The sequence below is a fragment of the Cibotium barometz genome, chromosome 49, assembly GCF_041138505.1.
Source record: "Cibotium barometz isolate CiBa-2024 chromosome 49, ASM4113850v1, whole genome shotgun sequence".
In the NCBI taxonomy this organism is placed as follows: domain Eukaryota; kingdom Viridiplantae; phylum Streptophyta; class Polypodiopsida; order Cyatheales; family Cibotiaceae; genus Cibotium; species Cibotium barometz.
Genome location: NC_141094.1, coordinates 2,098,712 through 2,119,914, shown reverse-complemented (window position 1 = coordinate 2,119,914; position 21,203 = coordinate 2,098,712). Strand labels below are relative to the sequence as shown.

General features: G+C 46.1%; 1 pseudogene across 1 annotated transcript in view; it reads right to left on the bottom strand.

Annotated features, from left to right (window-relative positions):
* LOC147610195 (uncharacterized) overlaps positions 1 to 20,647 on the bottom strand; it is a 91,275-nt pseudogene extending 70,628 nt beyond the window's left edge. The window contains exons 1-4 of the transcript XR_015264015.1: positions 20,144 to 20,647; positions 19,751 to 19,864; positions 19,231 to 19,401; positions 18,100 to 19,116 (exon numbers count right to left, since the gene is read on the bottom strand). The product of XR_015264015.1 is annotated as an uncharacterized LOC147610195 (transcript). The remainder of the gene's footprint in view (positions 1 to 18,099; positions 19,117 to 19,230; positions 19,402 to 19,750; positions 19,865 to 20,143) is intronic.
* Between the last annotated feature and the right edge of the window lie 556 nt (positions 20,648 to 21,203).

The window sequence follows — 21,203 nt, the reverse complement described above, 5'->3', positions numbered from 1 at the left end:
ATACATGCACCACACATCCAGCTCTCTCACAGTGAGAGGAGTAGAGTCCTTCGGCAGGATTTATGGCAGCGATACACTCAAGAGACTTGGATTACACCCAGTCAGCCTCTACCACCGAAGATGCTATACTACAGAGATCAGTTTATGCGTATCTCGGCGGATGGATTCATTCAGCGACCCGGATATATGGATGTGTACATGCCTCACAGTGCCCGAGTGGCAATTGGCCAGCTCAGAGTGTCATCACACCAGCTTGAGATTGAGGCAGGTAGGGCAGCACGAATCCCCAGACCAGAGAGAAGATGCAGACTATGCTAGGAGGAGGTTGAGAGTGAGGAGCATTATGTATGCAGATGCAGAGCATATAGTGACATTAGAGAGAGATACACTACCATCTTTAGTGGACATCCCTCACTCCGCCAGATCATGGAATCCGCAGACCAGCGCAGATTTGGCCAGTTCTTGCTAGAGACACAGCGCCACAGAGGCACTGCTACGGACTCATACCACAGGGAGAGGTGGGCGACAGCTCCAGCTCACTAGGACATGCTGATGTAAAACCGCAGACAGAAGGGAGAGTAGAGAGAGAGAGAGAGAGAGAGAGAGCTGGAAATTCAGTATATTAATATGGTACAAAAAGGTACCCAGTTCTACAGCCATAGGCTACTCTAATCCTAGTCTAGACCCACACCCAAAGGGGGAGTGAATGACTAAATCAATGAGCAAACTTGCCTTTTATAGGCTGGAGAATCTCCCATGGACTGGCCAACTGCTGGTCGGCCAGCTCCAAGACAAATAATTCACATATTGATGCAGCCAACAGGGAATACTCCACAGAAAATGCTCCTAAAATCTGGTTCTATTCTGATCATCCCTTCTTTATCTTGTTGCCTCCTTAGGGTTAGCCCCTGTGAGAAACATGTACATGTGTGTGCACATGACATGAGTGTCTCTTCCTCGAGCTCTTGTTGTCGAAAAGGTGGGCTTGACCTTGTGTATCTGCTTGCAAATGAGAGTTCTCCCTAATCACCTCATCGGCAATGGCTTGCGGAATGGATTGACATCCGGAGATTCCATCTCCTCCCAACTTTGCCATATGACGAAGCACTCGGGTGATGGTGCTATTCCCTTTGAAGCTGCAATACCGGCATTTCCAACGCTTCCCTCCCGAACCGGCGGTGGAGGGTCAAAGCACTATGGTGAAACGATCTCATGCGGGATTGGCAGGCTTAGGCATGATGGATTATGAGGGAGAGAATGTGTGTGTATGAGAGAGGGAGAGAGAGAGCGTGTGTGTGTGTCTAGAGAGAGGCCTTGAGGGAGGAAGAGAGAGTGTGTGTGTGTGTGTGTGTGTGTGTGTGTGTGTGAGTGTGTGAGAGAGAGAGAGAGAGAGAAAGAAAGCTGTATTAATGTCTACTAGAGGTGTGACATGTAGGAGGTTAAGACCGTAGTAATCACAACCTTAGTCTAACTAAACTGCACTTAATGATGTTTAAGAGATAGACAAATATGTGTCAATGCAATGCAGCTATATTAGATGATGAATGCGGTTACAATGAGATCCAAATGGATCTATACTGCTGAATATGCTGCCTATATGCTGAATATGCTGAATGAACTGCTGTCCACTATCTTTCCCTTGTCTCCTGGAAAGGAAACGCTGAATGAACTGCTGAATGCGGTTACAATGAGATCCAAATGGATCTATACTGCTGAATATGCTGCCTATATGCTGAATATGCTGAATGAACTGCTGTCCACTATCTTTCCCTTGTCTCCTGGAAAGGAAACGCTGAAGGGATGCTTTGGAACAGATGCTATGCTGACCTAATGATGAAACGCAGATGCTCTCCAACACGGGAAGGAGGATGCTCCATGCGTTTGCAGATCTGATGGCTGGACTGAACTGAATGACTGATGCGTTTGCTGAAGATGATGTTGATGATGATGCGTTGGCTGGATATGCTGCTCCCAAAGCTTCCTGGAGGAGATGCGTTGGAGAACACCCTGCTAAATGCTGCTATGATGGACTGGTTACTGCATGCTGAGATGATAGGCTGAAAACGCATGATGATCCAGATGAGGATGTGCTTTAATGGCTGAATGGAGAGACGCCTATATATATATGGGTGAGGGGGCTGGTCGGCCAGCTTGGCTGCAGTCGGCCAGTACTTGAAATGCTCATAAATACCATAAATACCATAAATGGTATATAATGCCAGTCGGCTGAAGTAATCATGTTGTCAGCTGCCTCCACCATGTCCCAATGCTTGCCTAGATGACTAATGTGATACTGAATCCAACTCATACCATGTGGTACATGCTGAAAACATTCATTTAAATGCCTGAATAATGCCTGATAAATCCTAATGATGCTTATGATGCTAAAATGATGCCATGTCACTGTACACCTGGATGGTGTGCACGTGACATTCCTCGCTGCTAAACTGTTGCTGGGTGGTAAACCTGGCAACCTTCGACTCCTCTGTGATCCTTCTCCTCCGAACCACTGCCCCCTTCTGTCTTCTGCTGCCGGGACTGAGGCCGTCTGCAGGAGTGAAATCCTTTGAGCCAAGACTCTATGTACTGCGGGAACTGAACGGCAAATGCTGCTAAAACTGCCTGGAAATACCTGAGTCACCCCTGACCTGCCTTTGGAAACCTTTCACCTACCATCTCCGTCGTTCCTGAAGCTCTGAACCTCCTGAGGCAATGTTGGAGCAAACTTCCGTCTTCTGTGGAAGAGAAACCTCCTGCCAGTTGAAGCCCAAAACTTATGTCCTCCTTTGATGATGGATGTCATTCTTTCCCAGAGAGTTCATGGGCAACATGTATGCCTTGCAGATGCAAGACTAACTGCTAAGATGACTACTATGCAAGCCATGTGCAACCCTATATGCTGTGCAAGAATGCAGATGGATGGGTTACTGATGCAGACCTAAGGGAAAATCCCTAAGGGTGGCTTGCAAAATTTTGAGAACTGGGTTTAACTGTGCGGAAGCGATAAAAATGATGTCTGACTGAATGACTGATGAACTGAACATGCTCTAAGGCTGGTTACCCTGTAACGCTCTGATACCAATGTGACATGTAGGAGGTTAAGACCGTAGTAATCACAACCTTAGTCTAACTAAACTGCACTTAATGATGTTTAAGAGATAGACAAATATGTGTCAATGCAATGCAGCTATATTAGATGATGAATGCGGTTACAATGAGATCCAAATGGATCTATACTGCTGAATATGCTGCCTATATGCTGAATATGCTGAATGAACTGCTGTCCACTATCTTTCCCTTGTCTCCTGGAAAGGAAACGCTGAAGGGATGCTTTGGAACAGATGCTATGCTGACCTGATGATGAAACGCAGATGCTCTCCAACACGGGAAGGTGGATGCTCCATGCGTTTGCAGATCTGATGGCTGGACTGAACTGAATGACTGATGCGTTTGCTGAAGATGATGCTGATGATGATGCGTTGGCTGGATATGCTGCTCCCAAAGCTTCCTGGAGGAGATGCGTTGGAGAACACCCTGCTGAATGCTGCTATGATGGACTGGTTACTGCATGCTGAGATGATAGGCTGAAAACGCATGATGATCCAGATGAGGATGTGCTTTAATGGCTGAATGGAGAGACGCCTATATATATATGGGTGAGGGGGCTGGTCGGCCAGCTTGGCTGCAGTCGGCCAGTACTTGAAATGCTCATAAATACCATAAATACCATAAATGGTATATAATGCCAGTCGGCTGAAGTAATCATGCTGTCGGCTGCCTCCACCATGTCCCAATGCTTGCCTAGATGACTAATGTGATACTGAATCCAACTCATACCATGTGGTACATGCTGAAAACATTCATTTAAATGCCTGAATAATGCCTGATAAATCCTGATGATGCTTATGATGCTAAAATGATGCCATGTCACTGTACACCTGAATGGTGTGCACGTGACAAGAGGCCGAACTCGACCTATGAGACAAATCAATGTACAACTGTCAATGTCCTATGGGTGTCCAGAAAAAAAAAAGGACAAAATGAACAGGAAATAAACTATGGTGCTCTTGGTCTCTGTCTAGCTCGGAAGTCCGCAGCGCGCTGAAGTGTACCCCCCTCCTGTGTTAGGGTAGGCACTGGGATAGATCTATGGAAGAAATCAGTAAGTGGTGTTTAGGGCTGAAAGAAGACTCCCAGAGCTTCCGCATGTTACATTGGTATCAGAGCATTAGGCTCAGCAAGGCTAAACGTTGTTTCAATCCCATATGATGGTGTACAGGTCCAAGGTACAGGAAAGTGCACGGGTACGAAGCCCAAGGCAAGGAACACAAGATCGAGAAGAGCTCCCAGGAGGTTTGTTGGTGGTGTTCCACAAAGCTAGAAGGGATGGCAGTCTTGTGAGCCAGATAGGTTCTCGGGCAATGGTCCCAAGGGAGGATTATCCTCCAAGGGATGGAGTGAGAGTGCCAGACTCCTTTCTCAGGAATGAAGACCAAGACAGTGTTCAGAGTCAGGGCAGGAATGGATTGGGAACTGGATGGAACAAATGCATAGATTTTATTCAGAGTCAAAGTGGTTTTGGAGACCGGGCCGGGCATTCAGTGAAAAGGTTGCCAGAGTAGAAAGGATGACAGAGGGACTCCGGGAATAGTATGGGATGATGACAGTCATCCAAGAATCAGATTGGAATCCCGTCATCAAGTTTAGCAGAGGGGGGTGTCATGTGCACACACATGTACATGTTTCTCACAGGGGCTAACCCTAAGGAGGCAACAAGATAAAGAAGGGATGATTAGAATAGAACCAGATTTTAGGAGCATTTTCTGTGGAGTATTCCCTGTTGGCTGCATTAATATGTGAATTATTTGTCTTGGAGCTGGCCGACCAGCAATCGGCCAGTCCATGGGAGATTCTCCAGCTTATAAAAGGCAAGTTTGCTCATTGATTTAGTCATTCACTCCCCCTTTGGGTGTGGGTCTAGACTAGGATTAGAGTAGGGTATTTCACTACCTTTTCAAGGCAACCTATGGCTGTAGAACTGGGCACCTTTTTGTACCATATTAATATACTGAATTTCCAGCTCTCTCTCTCTCTACTCTCCCTTTTGTCTGTGTTTTTGCATCAGCATGTTCTAAGTGGTGTTTAGGGCTGAAAGAAGACTCCCAGAGCTTCCGCGTGTTACAACTCATGCCCTCTTCAACATCCAGAAGCACGACTGTCAATATTGGGGAAGGATCGGGGTCAAGCTCCCAATCAAAGCGACCATAACATCCCTCCGATGATGCCGGTGCTAGAGGGCTTGTACAACCCACTTTACAAGCCACTCAAAACACGAAGGCCTATGTCAAAGAGCGGCAACGAGTGGCGGAAATCGAGATTACACGCACCATCATTGAGTGCAATCTCTCTTTTCATGTTCTTCAAGCCCCGCAATGGAAGAGGATGGTCAAGGCCATTGCCGCCGTCAGTCCATGCGATGGATGGACGGGAGTGAGCTACGCCGACATGAGGACAAAGAAGCTCACCAAGAAGAAGGAGAGGATTGGTAGATCACTTGAGCCTATTCGTTTGGGATGGGCCAAGTATGGATGTAGCATCCTCTCCAATAGATGGAGTGATCGGAAGAGGAGAAGCATCATCAACATCCTCGTGTCTTGCCCTCTTGGCACGTATTTCCTACGGGCAGTGGATGCCGGGAAAGCCGGTAGAAAGACAAGTGGGAGTTTCATGCTCCAACACATCCGCAAAGCAATCATCGAGGTAAATTATTCATTGTACATACTATAAGTCTACATGTTCATGTAACATAGTACATGTCACATAGTGCTAATTACATGAGCACTTTGGGTTGTAGGTTGGCCATGCAAATGTGGTGCAAGTCATCACCGACAATGCATCCAATTGTTGTGCAATGGGTCGCATGGTGGAGAAGGAGTTTCCGACAATTGTTTGGACTCCATTCGCATCCCATTGCATTGACTTTCTCATGGAAGATATTGGCAAGTTGGCTTGGGTCAAGGACATTTTGGCCCAAGCAACCACCATTGTGACCTTCTTCACTAAGAAGGTGAAACCCTTGGCCATCTTCCGTGTTCATTCGCGATTGAAGCTCGTGAAGCCCTCCAAAACAAGGTTTGCCTACATGTGGATTGTTTTGGAGAGACTACATGCCGTTCGTAGCGAGCTTCAACGCACGGTGGTGTCCCAAGAGTGGGAAGAATGGGATGATCATCTAAGCCCCGAGGTTTATGCGGTGCACACAAGTGCTTAGATCCTTCCTTTTGGGATGATGCACGGGCCGCCGTAGTTGAGATGACTCCATTGTACCGAGTACTTCGCATGTCGGACATGGAGGGATCCACTTTGGGCCTTCTCACACACTTCATAAGAAATGCAATTGAGGAGCTCCAAGCTTGCACGACACTTGATGCAAGAAGATTAGTAAGTTATTTTAATTCATGTACTCTTGTGTACATAGTACTTGTAACTTGTAAGCTTGATTTTAATTTTTGCTATGTATAATGTGACATGTGCTTTAATAGGCTTGATGAGATCAAGACCATTGTGAAGAGGAGGTGGCAATGGATGCACCCCATCTCTACAAGCTTTTGCCAGAGGATCCTTGCCCAAGTGACGGTCATTTGCCATTGCCTCTTCTAATTCTTTATTCTATTTAGTCTCTTCAGGTGCATGCGAGAGGAATTGGAGTGCATTCTCCCTCGTGCACACGAAGATTAGAAACAAGCTTAGCACATCCCAGTTAGAGCGCCTCGTATGTTGCCGCGCTAACTTGCGGATGGTGCGCAATCTTCACTTGCGGATGGTGCGAAATCTTCAAGAGCTTCACATCCTGAGGCAAGTAGGCATCTCGATTCTCTAAGAATCAAAATTTGTAATTTTAATGATTTCTATTTAGTCTCGACTCTTTTGTAACCTAGAAGTTACAACTTACAAGTTATTATTCTGTCAACTTGAATGTAAGTAAATCCCGATGACATCCAACTCACTGCAGAGAACCTTAGGAGCATTCAACCGAGGCAAGAGACACCAGAAGATGCCATCTATGCTGAGCTCCATAGAGAGCTAGAGGAGATAGATATGCGCGTCACCCGTACTCGAGGTCGTGAGCGTCTTGCTGCTAGTGGTTCTCAATCCACCACCACGAGCAGAGGAGGCATTAGTGTGGCGAGTCGAGGCTACCAAATTAGACAGCGAGGAGCTCGACCACCCATCCAAACATATCGGCAACAGGGCTCTGCTAGCTCTTCTACTTATACTGCAGATGAGGATGCATCACTTGGTTAGGATGGAGCCCTTGAGGATGTAGATACTCAGAGCCCTGAGTATGATGGTGATGGCAATCTCATCTCAGATGGGGCTTTTCATTTAGAATCGAGCGAGGAGCCTTCTCCTAGTAGTCATGAGTCTGATGACTCGAGTGAGGCTGCTAGTAGTAGATCCAACAGTTCAGACTATGGAGTCTGAGTGAATCTTTATGATGATGATGGCATGTAATTTTTGATGTATGAATCATGAATCTATTATCTTTTGAGTGTTCAATCATTCTTAATTTTTGTAAAATTAAATGGTGACATCATCTACAGTCTAGACTCTACCGTCTAAGGTCTTGAAAGTTGACTGGCTCGCTTCAGAGCACACCCAGGCATGTTCTTCAGGGAGCTGTGGACACCCCCTTCACTGATGTATACCATTTTATACCCCCAGTATGGTACAGGATGGAGCTAGCTAGGTTGCATATCATGATTGTATACTCCATGCATATAGCTTTGCATTCTCCTAGTAGTAGAGCTCCATCCCCTGCACACCCAGATTCAGCTTTTTTTGTTCAGTACTTTTTCATTTTCTTGGGATGACAGAGGATACCCCATACAGGTACTCCGATTTGTCTCATAGGCCGAGTTCGGTCTTTTGGAAGACGTTAATAAAATCTTTCTTTCTTTCTTTCTTTTCTCTCTCATAATCTATCTATCTATCACTATCTATATGATATATATATATATATATATATATGTGTGTGTGTGTGTGTGTGTGTGTGTGTGTGTGTGTGTGTGTGTGTATACATACATATATATATGTATATATACATACATGTATACATGTATGTATACATACATACATATATATATGTATATATACATACATGTATACATGTATATATACATACATACATATATATATATACATACATACATATATATATATATATATATATATATGTATGTATACATATATATATGTATGTATACATACATATATATATATATATATATGTATATATGTATATATATATATATATATATATGTATATGTATATAGACATATATATATATATATCACTATCTATATATATATATATATATATATAATATGTATATATACATATATATATATATCACTATCTATATATATATATATCATGATTCATTATGTATGTATGTATGTATGTCGCCTCTAACACACCTCTAACGTCTCTAAAAAATACGAGTCTTTCGAGGCACGTATCATACCAGTCTCGTACCAAACGCATCTAACAACTATGGTTTCCACAGAAGGAGCCCACGGTCATCCAGTGCGATAACCAGAGTTGTATCGCTATTGCTTGGAACCCGGTGTTCCATACCCGGACCAAGCACATAGAGATACAATATCACTTGTTCGTGAGAAGATCTTGGCTGCTGACATCTTGCTTCTTTATTGTTCGATGGAGGACAATGCGGCGGACCTCTTCACGAAGTCTCTAGCTCAGGCTATGCTCCAACGGCACTCCAGCTCACTGGGGTTGGTTCCACATCCAAGAGCTGAGAGGGAGTGTTAGCAGTCATCTCCTGTCTGTACACTATGTCAAGGCCTCTGTTGTGGGTGTGCCCACCCGTTTTAGTGTCTTCCCATTTTTCCTCACTCTCTGTGTATTTTTCCTATTTTCTGGAGGTGTGTTTGGGCTGCCTTCAGGTGCTACCCGACTACTCTAGTGCTACCCGACCTGTCCCTCAGTGCTGGCCGACTGGATGTATCCTGGACGACTAACATTTTTGCTGTCATGAGCAGTCAGGCTGCTATCGGCTGTTTATGGGCTAGCCGACCAGCAGCCTAGGGCCATATAAAATGGCCCCTTGCCTCCACACTCCACATTGTATATTTCCGGGATTATATGTGGTGTATATAGCTGAGTTACACAGCTTCTCTCTCTCTCTTTCATCTATGTCTTGCTCTCTTCAGCAGTTGTCTTCATTTCCGCTCTGCATTCTGACGCAGCCCACTCTGCTCCTTTACCTCGACATCGGGACGGCAGCCCTCTCTACTCATTACTTCGGGACAGCAGCCCTCTCTGCTCCTTCATTTCTATGTTGCCCTATTAGAGTCTCACACCGAGCTCTTGTACTGGATTTCGTTCATCATCATATATACACACTCGCTCATTTCATGCTATGGTGATTTACTCTAATCTCTCGCACTTTTGGTTCTTTCATCCTTTTGCCCTCACATGGTATCAGAGCTATCGTGAGCAAAGGGACTGAAGACCTTGAGACATAGTCACAGGGGATGCCCATCCAAGGCCTTTGGGATGGGGGAACGCCGTCCCGGTCTCCCTTTCACAGAGGGATGAATCCCTCTCCACGGGGACGTCCCATGTCCCGTCCCTCACCAAGAGATGGCAACCCCTGTCAGGGGACGTGTTAATCTTGTGGGACGGCTTGCAGCTCTGTTTGGGAACAGGAAGGAAAAAAAAACGGGATATTTTGTCTTCGCCTCGTTTTATGCTTTTTTGTTTAAAAAAAGGCCTGTCGTGCGAGCGATCTCTGCTCTCCTCCGTCTCTGCTGTCGTGCGATCGATCTCTATTGAGTGCTCTCCAAACTCCTCTGTCTCTACTATGACCTGTCACCTATGCAGTGTGCACACTCGCTCTCCTCCGTCTCTCCTCTCCTCCATCTGTGCTGTTGTGCGAGAAATCTCTGCTGAGTGCTTTCCTCCGTCTCTGTTGTCACCTATGCACACTTGCTCTCACCCTCTCCTCCGTCTCTGCTCCTCCATCTCTGCTCTGCAGTGTATAGTGACTGCACAGCAGCACAAGTTCTTGAATATGAATCATAAATTGTGTCATCTTGTGTGCTTTCTTCCAGAGTACTCAAATGTAATATAAATGCTCAACATTTGATGGATATATTGATGCATTTTTTGTGTAATGTCCCACCCCGCGTCCCCATCCCCATTCCCGTCCCCCGACCCATGTGACTATGCCTTGAGAGCACACAGCATGGATCACCCACGATTCCAGAGGACCAGCCTTTCTTACCAGATGTTTTTTTTTTTTCCGAGAAAAGATCCTTTCATTAGTTATGTAAAAAAAAACGCCCGTAGGGCTACAAAAGAGATCTCTCCTGCTCCTAACAGAGAGAAGAGCAGTGAATACATCATGGCAGCCCGGGAGACTCTCCCTAGGTGCTGCAAAATACAAACATCAGTCTAAAGGACTGAGCGGCTAAATCATACAATGGGGGGGGGAAAGAGCCAAACAGGTGGCCTGTAGTGCCAACGGGGGGATCCCGTGTGTAGGGTGTAGAACGGGCCGCAGCGCCAAGTGGTATGAAAGGCCTGGCGCCGTAAGATCGCCTCATCCGAGTCTCCCCGGATGCGGTCGTACTGTCCTCGCAGGGTGTGGATCAACTCCTGCCAAATCCCCCGAACAGTCTCTGCTGGTGGCTCCAATCTCCCCTCAAAGGCCGTGAAGCACCGGGCCCTCCAGGTGAACCAGATGGTGAGGCTGCTGAGGAGCTCCCATCGTAAATCCCTCTCCTGTGTCCAGCTGGCGGACGAGTAATCCGGTGCCGGAACCAGGCGAGGCTGGCCCCTAATAAATCTGATGGCCTGACTGCCCTGCTCCATCTCATAGCCCATAGCAGGCCCTGACGAAGTCGACCAAGCAGCGGCACCCCACGTAAACATACCCTCTGGAGAGAGGGGGGCCTTTCTTACCAGATGTTTATTCTCCTTATTCAGATATAGACCACACGGAGGATGGGACTTCTTACTCACTGGAGAGCCCCGTTCGAGGTCTTTCATTGGGAGACAACCAGCCCATTTACACCTACTCACCCTCTACACCCTTGGCATCTTGTCTTTCTTCTCCGAGCTTATCAGACTTCACTTCCAGAGGGGGATACATGCCTACAGCCAGTGTGCCAGTACTGGACCCAAGTATCCAACCTCATCTAGAGAGCCCTGCTACTGAGTCTAGCTAACAGCTTGGACTTTAGTATGGAATTTTTTCTCAAGAAGGACGGGTACCACCTCGGTCGTTCAGAGATCCATTGTCATCAACTCTGCCGGAGACCGCACCAACTTTGTATATACCTTTAAGTACTTATGTTCCTAATTCTACCTAGGTGTCTTCTTCTGCAGCATAGGTTCAACATATGGTACCATCAACTACCCTCGATCCCTAGAATTATGTGAACCCAAATAGAGGAGGGTCTAGGAGCACAGTTCGCTCCCAAATTACTGGTGTTCAAGGAGGTAACACTGTTTTCTCTTCTAGTTCACCTTCTGTTCCTACTCCTAATGTGTTTTGGAATACTGCACAACCACAAGCACAAAACCCTCCCACCCAACCCATGTCTCCTCCTGCTGGTGTTGGCATGTAGCCATTACCGGCCGCACCCCCACACAAGGATCTATCAGCACTATGCCTCCTGGCACTGTGTTGCCACCCAACATTCCAGGGTATCAGGTTGTTTACCAACCCATCTCAGGCACTACTCCTTTTCATGCTCAAGGGTTTGTGCCTCAGCCAGGTATTTCACATGTGTCGAGTGCCCAACCTTATATCCCATCTTATGGAGTACCCTCGCCAGATCCTACACCTGTGCCGGGTATTAGTGGATATTCTAGAGTTCCTCCTAACTCTCTACACTCCGGATATGGGTACCAGCCATCCTAGACCCCCCCACCTCCTTCCTTTCACGTCTCTATGTCGCGAAATGCTTTCACAAAAAAGACTCGTTTTAATGGGTCTAATTACACCACCTGGGCTAATCTTATGGAACAAGTTTTCACTTCCCAAGGTTCTTGGAACCTAGTGAAGGGATTTGAACCAAAACCCCACCCCTCACTAGCAACTCCTGAAATCATCCTGTGACATGTGAGGGGTTAGAACCGTAGTAATCACAACCTTAGTCTACACTTACTGCACTTAATGATGTTTAAGAGACAAACAGATATACAAAGAGATAGACAAGTATGGTGTCAATGCAATGCAGCTATATTAGATGAATGAATGATGTTACAATGATGATCCAAATGGATCTGTAAAGCTGAATATGCTGCCTATATGCTGAATATGCGGGCTGAACTGCTGTCCACTCTTTCCCTTGTCTCCTGGAAGGAAACGCTGAAGGGAACTTTGGGAACAGAGGCTGAATACTGATGAATGATAAAAACGCAGACCTGAATGGCTGAACTGGCTGCGTTTTGCTGATGCTGATGCTGAACTGATGTTGCGTTAACTGAATGCTGATGGAGATGCGTTAACTGAATGCTGATGGAGATGCGTTACACTTCTCAGCCTTCCTGGAGCAGAAACGCTGAGGGACTGAGTGCTGAATGCTTCAATGATGAACTTGCTGCTGTATGCTGATGATGACAGGCTGAAACGCTTGATGATCCAGACTAGGATGCGCTTCCCTGATGAGCCTGCTGATGACTGAATGGATGATGTGCTGAATGGATATGCTCTTCTATTTATATGCATAAGGGCTGCTGGTCGGCCAGCCTGAATACAGTCGGCCAGCCTACTGAATGTCCACGACTGCATAAATAATGCCACTAATAGCATAAATGCTAGTCGGCTGATATAAAATGCCCATAAAATGCCTGAATAAATCATGATTAAAAGCCTGATGATTCCTGATGATGCTAATGATGCTAGAATGAAGCCATGTCACTGTACACCTGACTGGTGTGCACGTGACATTCCCCGCTGCTAAACTGTTGCTGGGTGTATACCTGGCAACCTTCGACTCGTCTGCGATCCTTCTCCTCCGAACCACTGCCCCCTTCTGTCTTCTGCTGGGACTGAGGCCGTCTGCAGGAGTGAAATCCTTGAGCCAAGACGCTATGTACTGCGGGAACTAAATGGCCAATACCTGAGTCACCCCTGACCTATTCCTGGAAACCTTTCACCTACCATCTCTGTCGTACCTGAAGCTCTGAACCTCCTGAGGCGATGTTGGAGCAAACTTCCGTCTTCTGTGGAAGAGAAACCCCCTGCTGCCAGTTGAAGCCAAAACTTATGTGCTCCTTTGATGATGAATGTCATTCTTCCCTGAGAGTTCATGGGCAACATGTATGAAAGACTGACTGCTAGGATGACTGCTAAGATGACTGCTATGCAAACCATGTGCAACCCTATATGCTGTGCAAGAATGCAGATGGATGGGTTACTGATGCAGACCTAAGGGAAAATCCCTAAGGGTGGCTTGCAAGATTTTGAGAACTGGGTTTAACTGTGCGGAAGCGATAAAACTGATGACTGACTGAATGACTGATGGAATCATGCTCTAAGGCTGGTTACCCTGTAACGCTCTGATACCAATGTGACATGTGAGGGGTTAGAACCGTAGTAATCACAACCTTAGTCTACACTTACTGCACTTAATGATGTTTAAGAGACAAACAGATATACAAAGAGATAGACAAGTATGGTGTCAATGCAATGCAGCTATATTAGATGAATGAATGATGTTACAATGATGATCCAAATGGATCTGTAAAGCTGAATATGCTGCCTATATGCTGAATATGCGGGCTGAACTGCTGTCCACTCTTTCCCTTGTCTCCTGGAAGGAAACGCTGAAGGGAACTTTGGGAACAGAGGCTGAATACTGATGAATGATAAAAACGCAGACCTGAATGGCTGAACTGGCTGCGTTTTGCTGATGCTGATGCTGAACTGATGTTGCGTTAACTGAATGCTGATGGAGATGCGTTAACTGAATGCTGATGGAGATGCGTTACACTTCTCAGCCTTCCTGGAGCAGAAACGCTGAGGGACTGAGTGCTGAATGCTTCAATGATGAACTTGCTGCTGTATGCTGATGATGACAGGCTGAAACGCTTGATGATCCAGACTAGGATGCGCTTCCCTGATGAGCCTGCTGATGACTGAATGGATGATGTTCTGAATGGATATGCTCTTCTATTTATATGCATAAGGGCTGCTGGTCGGCCAGCCTGAATACAGTCGGCCAGCCTACTGAATGTCCACGACTGCATAAATAATGCCACTAATAGCATAAATGCTAGTCGGCTGATATAAAATGCCCATAAAATGCCTGAATAAATCATGATTAAAAGCCTGATGATTCCTGATGATGCTAATGATGCTAGAATGAAGCCATGTCACTGTACACCTGACTGGTGTGCACGTGACACATCCGCTATTGGGAGGCTAGAAATGCCACTGCCATAGTGGAGCTCATGCAAGGCCTTCTGTCGGAGTTTCATTCACAACTCCAACAGTTCCCCTATGTCTCTGACACATGGGCACACCTTGCAGAGAGAGATGCAGCACATGATCGCACGCGTCACATTGATCTCGAGCATCAAATCCAAATTTTCTCTATAAAAGAGGGGGATGACCTGAAAGTCAAGGTCGCTGAATACTGGCGCCTTAACGTGGAGTATGCCACCCCACTGGCTCCGCCAAGTCTCAAGAAGACCAGGTTATTACTTTATTGAACAAGTTGCCACCTAGTTTCTTTACTTTTGTCACACAGACCATTAGTTTAGAACCTATGCCTAACCTATATGAGTGTGAGTGCCAACTCCTGCACTTCACTTGGTTGCATGACCAGTTTCATCCCAACTCAAGAGGGGGCCCTTGTGTCCAATACCACCTCTACTCAAAAAGGGCAACAAGGGAAGGGGAACAGCAACTCAAGAAATCAAGGTAAACCTCAAGGCAACATTACTGATCCCAAAAACCTTGCCTCAACACCCACTGCCTACTGGCAAAATATTCCCAACAAGAAAAGATTCTGCATTCATTGCCAAATGCCTTTACATGTTGTTGAAATATGGAAGCAAGACCTAGAAACTAGAAGACTAGAAGTAAAATAAGAACAAGATAGAAGGACAAAGAGTTACCTTGAGATGAGTGTAGACAAGACACAAGCTAGATAGATTGCAATGATGTGACCCATGAATATATGGGCCAAAGTACAAGACATAGAGCAAGAGTGCTTATGGGATAATTGTAGAGGTGCCACATGGCACACACTCAAGACACAAAGACTCAACTGAGACTAGACAAATGTAGACTAGGGAAATAGTACACCTAGTGTGCACTTATCTCCAACACATGTTGAGTGTGGCATTAAAGCCAAGGACAATAGAGGTAACAATCCCAACACCACTAACTCAAATCGCCAAAACAATCAAGGTGGCAGATGCCCCTAATTGGCGGTCAAGAGGGGGTAATAATCCAACACCTACTCTGCAGGGTTCCCCACCAAGGAACCAGCAACAAGGCAACGGTACGAATTGGCCTAGATCCTCTAAATGGCGACCCACTAGTCAAGTCGGCCCCCCACCCGCGGTCAATTTCCTTTGCCACCCCGGAAGAGATGTTTGATTGGTCATCTCTTACACCACATCCCGGCCCCTCGGCCAATGTCGCTCGGGTCACATTTGAGGTTGATTTTGGCCACTCTTCCGAAAGGACGAAGAAACAACGGCCTAGATGAGGCAGTCAACGTGTGGAAGCGTCGGCCCTCGTTCCAGATCTGTCAATTACCTAATGACCCTCCTGTGCCCATCATCGAAGCCCACTCAACTCTTCCTTGTGGCCATCCGATCACTTGGGTAGTTGACAGTGGAGCTACGCACCATATGGCACGCAATGCTGACATTTTCATCTCTTAGCATCCTGCTAAGGGTGATGTTCAATGTGGCAACAACACACTGATGCCCATTAAATCTGTTGGCACTGTTTTATTTGACACCAACACAGGCCCCAACCAGGCAACATTGGACAATGTCTATCTTGTTCCTAACTTGGGCCTCGATTTACTTTCTGTATCCCAGCTGACCCAACTTGATCGTGGAGTTTACTTCAACAAGCGAGTTGTAGAGGTGATTGATGAGACTACCGGTCTCGTTGTTGTCCGGGTCAAGCACAAAAGGATGGCTTATACCAGATGTCTACTTTTTTTATCTGAGCCATCTTCCGAGGGTTCTGAATTTCATCAGGTTCGTGCCTATATGACCAGAGCTCCTTCAGACAAAAAAATACTATGGCACTATCGCTATGGTCATCTACCCTATGACACTCTATGAGTTGTCTAGAGACTAGTTGGTTGAAGGCATACCCAACCTCAAACTGAATAAGGATGTCTGCCAGCCATGTCAAATGGGTAAGCAGCATCGTTTACCATTCCCACATCATGCTACTCATCGTGCTCATGGTATCCTCAAGTTGATTCACTTCGACTTACACCCGCGACAACCAACCTCTTCACCCACTTACCATCCTTCTCATCTTCTCTCATGGCCCCCCCTTTTTGGCTTGAGAGGGGGTGCGTGAAAATACCTAAATTGGTATTATTTCCAACCCAAAAAGGTTTTTTATTTAGCCATTTTTCAGGTCTTGCTGCTGACCGACTTCTTTCCCTGGCTAGCCAGCAGCCCAAACCTCATATAAATAGACGCATCATAAATCTGCAAAGCACACAACACAAAACCGACTTCATCTGCTGGCACATATACTCTGCTGCTGCTGGCGCTTAATTCACATCAAAACCTGCAGCACAGCATCCTGTTGGCAGCACCCAGATCAATCACATCACATACGACCTTCTGCTGCTACTGCCGGCATCTGCTCCTTTACCTCAACATCGAGACGGCAGCCCTCTCTGCTCGTTACTTTGGGACAGCACCCTACCATCTGCTTTGGATCGCGGCCCTCTCCGCCCTCAGCATCAGCATGGAACAACAGCCCTCTCTGCTCCTTCATTTCTGTGTTGCTCTATCAGAGTCTCACACCAAGCTCCTGTACTGGATTTCGTTCATCATATATATACACACTCACTCATTTCATGCTGTGGTGATTTACTCTGATCTCTCGTATTTTTGGTCCTTTCATCCTTCTGCCCTCACAGCCCCTTGGCTTTTTGCCCAATATTCAGCCTAACCTGCCTGACATTAGAATCCCCATGTGGTATATTTCCACAGCCTACTCATGTGCAAGGTACACACACAGCCCAAGGGCGCAGAAGCACATGCAAGGCTCTCTCTCTCTCTCTCTCTCTCTCTCTCTCTCTCTCTCTCTCGTTACCTCATTTATCACTTTAGTTCTATCATTGTACCCAGATGTACCCTTTTACATTCAGTTCATTTCATTATTGTACTATCTAGGATGAGATATATCATGGAAACATCGTGACACTTCAGTCTCATAGGCCAATTTGGCCTATTGTAGACATTTAAAATAACTCTCTCTCTCTCTCATGCTGAGCACCTGCTGAGATGACATGAGCGCCTCTGCCCGCCTCTCTGCTCTATGCGCACCCACCTGCGTGCCTCTGCCCACCGCTCTGCTCTGCTCTGCTCATTGCATGCCCAGCTGCGCACCTCTCTGCTCTACTCTGTGCGTAGGCAGTCGCCATGTTCTGTTCTGTGCGCGGCATTCCCACTTGCATAAAGGATCCTTTTTTCATCTCATTGGGTCTTTGGAGGAGAGATTGTCAGACAACTATGTGACTGCTATGATCTTTGATGGAGGTTATACCTCCTTATCTCAGGGGAAAGTTTTGTGATCAAGTTTTTTTTAATGTTCTCTAGTTGGGTTTTGGAGGTGCCCTAGTTCTCTACTCATCATGTATTATTTTTAGTCTCATGGGCCAGTTTAGCTTTCCTAAATCATCAAACAAAACCTTCTACCTCCTATCTTGTTTCCCCTTGTTGAGTCTATCTACACGAGCATATTTGTAGCATGGTGACATTGCATTTAATAATTGTGTTCAAGTCTGATTCTTTTGAAGATAACTAACAGGGCTATCCAACTATAAGACATGGAGAGTCACCTGGCCTCCTGGACTGAACATTTCTCGAAGACATTTTTGTACAGCTTCCATACGCTCTCCTCCCATTGCAGCACCACAGTCGATCAAAAAAACAGGGCGTTGTCCAGAAAGCCATCCTAATGGATGTGGTGCCTTTGGTTCTTTCCAAGGTGGAAGTCTGGGAGATGGGAGTGGCACATAAACAGGCTCTTCTTTCAATTCAGGGGGTTGAAATGATGGTAATGGCTCCTTAGGAGGTGGCTCAAAGGATGGTTCAGGTATTATTGGTAGACCACAAGCATGGCTTTTGGAAGCTATCTCAGCAAGGAAGCGGCCAGAATCTTCAATCTGAAAACCTATTGGAGAAAGCAGTTGAACATCTTTGATATCAAGGCTGACGGCTTCAGCTCCAGGAAATGGTGCAGGGGGGAGAGCTAACAGTGGAGGCGGCTTGGCAAAGCATGGTTCCCTCCTCTGTTGTCCTGGTACGAAGTGATGCTTGTGTCCATGCTTGCTACAAAGACCATCGCAGACTCCTCTTTCGTCCTTCCCAAGCTCATAATAGGACTTTTCACAAGGCCTTGGGTCCATCAAAGGCATTCTAAATGAAGGAATGGGCTCCAAAACAGGTGGAGGGATTAATTCCGGTACCAAATACCTGGGCTCTTGAGGATATTCAGCCAAATGAGGCTCTAACCATACAGGCAGAGGGTCCTGGTGTGGAAATACAAAAACAGGAAGCAGTTCCTCTTTATAAGAGCCATAGTCGATACTCGATTCATCCTCTGCAAGGGCAGCCATTACAGGCAGCTTCAGAGGAGGGACCTTAAGAGGCTCAGGCAAAAGTAGAAGTGGGTGCTTTTTTGGAATGGACGGTTTGAAGACGGGTGCTTCCAAGTCACTTGGTATGCATTCATCCTGCTCAGAGGGGACAGGAGCAAGCCCCTCTATAGGGTATAATTGTGGCATTGAGGGGAGTGGTGGTATGTCCAAGTCTGGAGCCGCTTCTAGATGGGGTGAGCTCCAGACAGGCAACTCCTGCATGACATGCCAGTGATGGAATCAGAAAACTCTCGGGGAATTTTAATGATGATGTGTGGCAAATGATTAAAACATGGTGAGACTGCTGCTGCTCCATGGAGGTGGTCTTGCCTGATAATGAGTAGGAAGAATCTGGCTTCGAAGTTTGCTCAGGAGTAGGCGCAGCTCTGATACCAATAAGTGCAAATGTACATAGAATTGTCCATGAACATGTTGGTTGCCTGAAAGAAGAAAGTGGCCAAACTCATTCTCACAGTACTTTGCATGGACGTGCTTTTCCATCTGCACAGGAATAAAAACTGCTGTGAATTGGCAGGACATAGTCCAACAAAGGTGGGTTCACTTTTTCCTAGGGCCGATTCCATTATCCACTTCAAGTTGATGGGAGAAGGAAAGATGCCTCCTCGGGATTTTTCAAAAATAGTCATAACTGCGTAAATGTATGAAGTGAATGCTTGTTCAAAATTACCATTTCCTCTTCAACCCATGGTGACAAGGGTTCATGTAAGGTTCACTTGAAAATGTTTTCCGACCCGAAAAACATACTATCACTTGAAAATGTTTTCCGACCCGAAAAACATACTAGTGCTTATTCTGAAGCTCTACTTATTCGGGGTTTCAGGCAGCTTACCACATCCACATTCCCATGGGAATGCTCAAAATAAGTCCAGTTTTGCAGTAAAATGTCCATCAAGCTCTCAGCTGCTTTGATAGTAGTGCTCTGCTGCCGTTTCTTGGCACGGATCTGATTCGTCATGCAAATTCAATAACCATGATGATAGCTTGGAGCAAGGCAGGGGCAAAAACACTGAAAACTTCCAGCAGTATACGATCAAATCTGATGTGCTATCATACTTATGGCAAGATAGGGCCAACATTTCGGGTAGGGTGACCATATCTAATGTGATATCATAATGTAAAGATATATATACGTGTATGTATGTATGCATGTATGTGCGTGGTCTGTGCGTAGGGGAAATTTTTGATTCTAGGAGCGAAATTAAGGATACTAGTCTCAATGTACCTTCTTAATTTCCAACTCTGGGTCTAGGAGAACTCTTTTGCAATCGAAATTTTTCAATGAATCGAGGGGTATTTGGGTACCCCAGATTGCTTTGACCAGCTCTGGTGCAAGCTCACCTTTTCTAGGCTTGTGCGATTTTTCCTCTTTGAATTTGATGGAGAGGCAGCTCCAGCCTTTCCTGCTCTTGCTGACCAGGCGCACGTTGGTGCCATTGCGGCCATACGATCTGGGGCTGGAGGCGGGGAGGGAATCTCTGAGGCGTTTTGCAGCGTTCCTGGCCGTGGATGTGCGGAGGGAATCCCCGGCGAGTTTGGCGAGGTCCGGTTTGGAGAGGGGGAAACGGGCGCCCGCCCAGCCCAAGGGGGGCTCATCGTCGTCCAAAAGAGTGGGCTGCGGGGGGGACATGCTGGGCAAGCTCGCCCTAATTCTTCAACAGCAGCTGCAGAGAAACAAGAGGGTCAGATGCTGGGGGGCACTGCCAAGCAACTACCCCCATTTCACAGCGGCCGGACATCCGAACGCCTCCTTAAATCTGGCACATTTATGGTGTGGAACCATCACATAAATGGTTTAAATTTCTTTCTTTCTGCTTCTCGTGTGCGCGTGTGCTTTTTTTTGGGAGGGGGAGGGATCTTTGTGCTCGTGTGCGTGTGTGCTTTTGGTGTACCTGGGCAGCATAACTAGACTTTTCAAACGAAATTCCAAGTCCACCAAAAACAAGTGGAAATTCTTCCTGCCAAATTCCAATTAGACTGAGTTTGTGTGTGCGTGCGCGCATGCATGAGCCAAAGATTGTCAAATCCATGAGGGGTTTTCAAAATTTTAAAATTAAATCCAACTAGATTTAGAGAGAGAGAGAGAGAGAGAGAGAGAGAGAGAGAGAGAGAGAGAGAGAGAGAGAGAGAGAAAGTGTGTGTGTGTGTGTGTGTGTGTGTGTGTCAAATCCATAAGGGGGCTTTAAAAAGTGAAATTTTTAAATCAATCATACTAAAGCAAATTGAAAGAGCCTTTAAAAATAAAATAAAATTCATAATATCAGGAAGACTCACGAGAGTGGTAC